Raw genomic sequence first — 5970 nt, forward strand, 5'->3', positions numbered from 1 at the left:
TCCACCATCCTCCGATTTTGGAACTCCCTACCGACAAATTGTAAACAAGCCCTTTCGACTGATGACTTCAAAAAAGCGCTCCCTGCTTCCCTTAAAAAACCCTGCTACTGAAAAATAGGTCATACAATCTTCAGCCTGAAGCTTTGGTCTTAATGTAAGAAGAATAAGAAAAAGAAAATGAGTCCACCAGAGTTAGAAGGTCAGACGGTCCATGGAGCCAAAGTTTACCCCAGTTTCTATGACGCTATAGGACTGTTGCTGTTGCAATTGCTAGCTACCAATCGAATAGGATACTAGTCTATTGCAAAATACTTTCCGCCAGATCAAAAAGACCCAGTTACCCAATAAATGCTTGGTGAATTGAGGGGTTAAAAAAAAAAACTCGTTTATAGTCTGATTGACCGAATTTAGTGAGAACTGTGACACAACTAATGGTCGAAACACAAAAAACAAAACAAAGAGCGGAGACTTGTCAACTTTCTTCCTTCTATTACTTGTAAACAACCAGCTATTGATGCTATGCGTTTAATTAAAATTTTAAAAATAAAAATCCACCAGCCGAATATACGTACCAACACATAAAAATATGTGTAACTTTAAACGTTTATAGTCTGATTAATACAATTTAGTGATAACTACTCATAAAAATGGTTGGCTTAAAACAACGACAAAGAGCTGAGTGACGTCAATTTCGTTCCTTCTATATTAATTTGTCCGAGCGGGCTTGATGGCGTTTCACAAGTCCCGTGATTTAATTGATCTAAACTCTACTGGTTAATTACAATTAACCAAGGCTAGGTAATCATTTTACACCTGAGTATGTTGAGAGATTATGTGTAAAGAGCCTTTTCCTAGGACTCGACTATGCGCTGAGCGAGTCTCGAACCCAGGACCTTCCGATCCGAAAGCGAGTGTCATACCACAAGACCACATAATCCCACATTACATATTTCTTGTGTGTATCGCACAACCATGCCAACGAGACTTCTTATACTTGATTCGATAGTGTGGGTTTACACTGGTTTCTCTTGATTGGTCATTGGAAGGTCATTCATTGTCTGTGGGCAGCACAGATAATTGAGAGTCTGTGTCCTAGTCTGTGGGTCATTGTGATTCAACCCGACAAAAACCGACAACGGCCAAATATTCATGGGCGGGGTAGTCAAGACTGGCCTCAGTAAGTAAATCCAATCGTTGTGAAGGAAATGACAGGCCTGTCACTGTCGCAGGATGCTTTCAACTTTGTTGCCGACAGAATATAAAATAAAATATGTTGTAGAAATTGCGATTTGGATCCTATTCCATTTGCGGGTGAAAATCATTGACATTGCACGTTTGGTAAAAATCGGGAAAAAGTTACGACTTTGGTGATGAAAAATTACTTAAATGACAATTATTGTAACCTTTTAAAAATATTTTGAATAATTTATAACTCCCTTATTTGTGGGGCGATTTTGTCATTCGTGGTATCAATTTTATTGTAATAAAGAGAAGGAACTTCAGAATTATCTTTTCTGATGCGAAATTATAACTTTGTAATTTTAGCACCAAGAAAAATAGTTGGTAAATAAATATGTTACACCTCGTTGATCTACCGCCACCGTCATTTGTGTAGAATTGTGAATCAAGCGTCTCAAAGTCTTCGACCAATCACAGGCTATCTAACCGGCTGGCCGAAACAAAGATGCTTATCACCGTCCATGTATTACGCTATTGTTATGCAAGCAATATAACAACTTTTTGAGTAGGCCTAAAAGCTAAAATCTAAAAGTAAAAAATATAATTCTGAGGAATTTGAAAGTCACATTACTGAAAACATCTTGAAAAAAGAAGAACATTGGTCCTTATTTCAGAAAAATCGGTTGAAAACCAACTGTTTTACGAATAAATTTGATTGTAAAAATTGCTTTTGTTTAATTTAGCTTTTTTTCTTTTATAGCATATTTTATTTGTTGGCAAATTTTCTTGATTTTTATATCATTCTTTATACCTCAATGAGTCGAGATCAGTCATATACTTTGTTTCAAACGTAACTAGAACATAATTTGTTTTTTTTACCTGTCAACCGTGTCTGGATAGTATATTCATCAAGATGGTGATTGTGACGCAACTATCCGATGACCGTCCTCCACTGTTTCAGCGATGATTCAATGCATTGTTAACAGCTGTTGACACGTGAGCTGTCAGAACGACCAATCGTTAAAGGGTCGAGATGCTCAATAGCCAATCGTTCTTCGATCAAAAAACTGAAGAACTCACGAGAGCAAAAGTTTGAAATTTGGGAATGGACGGACCTATGAAATCGTTTCTGGGCGGAGTTTATCCATGAGTGACCGTAGAAAACGAAAATGCGACTGCAGACATCGAAGGGTAGGCTTATATCATCAAAGGGTTGTCTACATGATTGACATGACCATATAGGTAACTCATTATCTACTCCTCCAAAAATAATCTGAACACCAGAGGGTTAGTTAAATGATGAGTGATCTTGCTTCGGTCAGCTGACTGACCAATGAACAGCGACCTCTACATGTTACTTAACGCCTCTTTGAAGACGGAGTACTTTCTTTCATTTTTCTGTGAGTGATTTTATTGATTTTGTTGAATGATTATATGATCGTGTGTGCATAATATATGTATATAAGCGCTTCCGAGCACTTTGGGTGGGAGAGGGGCGTTATTATTATTATCAATATTATTATTATTATTATTATCATCATCATCATCATCATCATCATCATCATCATCATCATCATCATTATTATTATTATTATTATTATTATTATTATTATTATTATTATTATTATTATTATTATTATTGAAAGCTTTTGGTGTAAAAACACACTGTGCATTCAAGAGCGCGGACATCATTAGAAAAGAGAGAAGCAACCTACAGCAGTGACACAACTTTGGCACCACGACTATCTAGAATTAAGGAGGAATTTTTTATCCTCCGTTTTGCACACGCTAGCCAATTATTAAAACATATTCTGTTTGTCTAAATCTAAGATCTAATATCCTTCAAATGGATGTCGATTCATAACTCTCAAAGGAGATCCTTTAAGTACTCACACCACTACTTATCATCACATGCACCTACAAGGAGATTGTAAGATGGTTCAATGGAGAATTGCCTTGTTGAATAACACTAACCATCACAACTTGTTGAATCAAGGGTGACTCAACATTTAAAAAATATATATATTAAAAAGATAATTAAGATACCGAGTCAAAAGTGTAGTAATAAAACTTGGATTTTTTCCTTCTATCTATCTCTCTATCTATCTATTTATATATAATATCTATCTATCTATCTATCTATCTATCTATCTATCTATCTATCTATCTATCTATCTATCTATCTATCTATCTATCTATCTATCTATCTATCTATCTATCTATCTATCTATCTATTATTATTTAAAATATTTACCACAATGTTTGAGACAGTCTACATATTTTAAATAATAATAATTCGCTCCATTACTTCATGTCGAGCACTTTTCGTACCATATTTGTATCAAACACGATTCAATATCTATCTATCTATCTATCTATCACTCTATATATCTATCTATCCATCTATATAACTATCTATCTATCTATCTATCTATCTATCTATCTATCTATCTATCTATCTATCTAAGGAGCACGATTAATAATAATAATAATAATAATAATAAAAATAATAATAATAATAATAATAATAATAATAATAATAATAATAATAATAATAATATAATTATCATTATTATTATTATTATTATTATTATTATTATTATTATTATTACAATTACTATTATTATTATTATTATTATTATTATTATTATTATTATTATTATTATTATTATTATTATTATTATTATTATTATTATTATTATTATTATTATTATTATTATTATTATTATTATTATTATCATTAGTTATTACCGGTCACACCATCACTTATTGTGAGCTTTTATAAAGCCTAATATCCACTAAACGTTCTCAAAGCGATTTACAAAGGGTCCCCGACCAACAGTAACACGAAGACGTAACAATACGTGTACTACTGAACCGATTGGGGCCGGTCCTAGCAGGCGGGCCTCAGGGAAGGGAGGTGCACCACGGTGTAGGTCATTGCCCTTACAGAGCATATTGAAGCAGGGTTCGAAAGGAAAAAGCAAACGGGTGCTGTATTTATATAGACCAATCGACGGCGTAAGATAGGGTTTGGTGCGAAGGGTTAATACTCAAACTGCAAAAGTCATAAGGTGCAAAAAAGACATTGAAGTTGTTCTCTTCAATCTTTGGGGAAACACTACGAGTAAAGTCAGAGGGAACTGAAGAATAGGGTCCCTCATTAATCTGTTCTGGCCCAGCCAATGTTGTTTACTATCTACATTAGCGACACGTCGAACACCTTAACCCTGAGGCTGGGATACGTGGACGACTGGGCACTCGTTACTCAAAGTAACGTGTGGATCCGTCTCGAGAGATTTCGCCAATTCAAATGGCTCGCAAAACCATAAACTAAACGTCCTCGTCGGGAACCAGCTTTCCTATACAAACCGAATCCGAAATACTTGGGGATTACGCTGGACTGCAGCCTTACCTATCGGATGCATCTCGAAGGTAGAGAAACGCAACAGTCTTCTGAGGAAGCTGGCGGGATCAACTTGGGGTGATAGTCAAGCGTTCCTGTGGACGTTGAGAAGGAGTTTGTAAAACTTCGCATCTATGCGCATATTGACGGCAACGCTGGCAACAACTGGGCCCGATAATGGCAGCAACCCCCCCCCCCCCCCCCCCCCCCCCCCCGATGTCCAACGGGAGACGATTCAAAACAACTGGCTTAATACGATCAGAGAGAGAGAGAGAGAGAGAGAGAGAGAGAGAGAGAGAGAGAGAGAGAGAGAGAGAGAGAGAGAGAGGTAATGAGAATACCCCTCTCAAGCGCATAATAGACGGTGCCCCTGTTTCGAGCGAAACAAGTCCCGGCAAACCTTTTACGTAGCTTCCCTGACGTCGAACAGAGCTGCCTATACCAGATGGAAGTCCGTTTGGACGAATTCAATCCCTCGGGGGGGGGGGTGCTTCTCGAGTCCTCGAAGCTGGTTGAGAATTTGCCAGGTTATTCCACGGTCGAGAACGGCTCGCTCACTAAATAATCAGTGGGGACTTGCTACCTGTCCAAAATATACCCTTTGTGGCCAAGAGCCCGAAACCGCAGAGCATCTAGTTTGACGAAGCTTCCGGGCGGGTTTGCGACAGTCCACGAGTGCGGTAATGAGTTTGTGTCCTGGTTAGATCGTCATAACATAGTAGTGTGAGCACCATTAGAAGCAGCACGTAACAATAGATCGGGGCATGACGCCTGTTAAGCGATATTACATTTTATTCTTGACAGAGACAAAGCTGTTAACGACCAGGTACTCATTTTACATTTGAGTACGGTGAGAGAATGTGGGTAAAAGTGCCTTTTCAAAGGACTCAACTAAGCGTCGAGCGAGGCTCCAACTCAGGACCTTCCGTTCCGAATGTGAGTGTCATACCACTAGACCACACTTGGCCGCACTTACGACACCACAACAGCAACAACAATAAAAACTTCGAGATGGAAAATGACAGTTTATTTTATTTAAGAAATCGCGATCAAAATAATATGTATGCATGTAAATAATAATAAGAAGAAGAAAGGAGTCCGTCAAGGGTGTGTTGCCTCACCAGATCTGTTTAATCTATACCAAGAAACAATCATGAGGGGCATAAATAATATGGAGGGAATAAAAGTAGGAGGTCACAACATAAATAATATAAGATACGCAGACGATACGGTACTCATTGCAACATCAGAAATCCAACTTCAAAAGATTGTTGACAAAGTGGTAGTAGATAGTGAAGCCAAGGGAACGGAAGTGAATATCACCAAAACAGAATGCATGGTAATACAGAAAAACCCCGAAAACAACAACACCTGCAATATAACGA

Source organism: Berghia stephanieae, chromosome 4, assembly GCF_034508935.2.
Source record: "Berghia stephanieae isolate SIO BIC M18660-M18661 chromosome 4, UCSD_Bste_1.3, whole genome shotgun sequence".
NCBI classification, from domain to species: domain Eukaryota; kingdom Metazoa; phylum Mollusca; class Gastropoda; order Nudibranchia; family Aeolidiidae; genus Berghia; species Berghia stephanieae.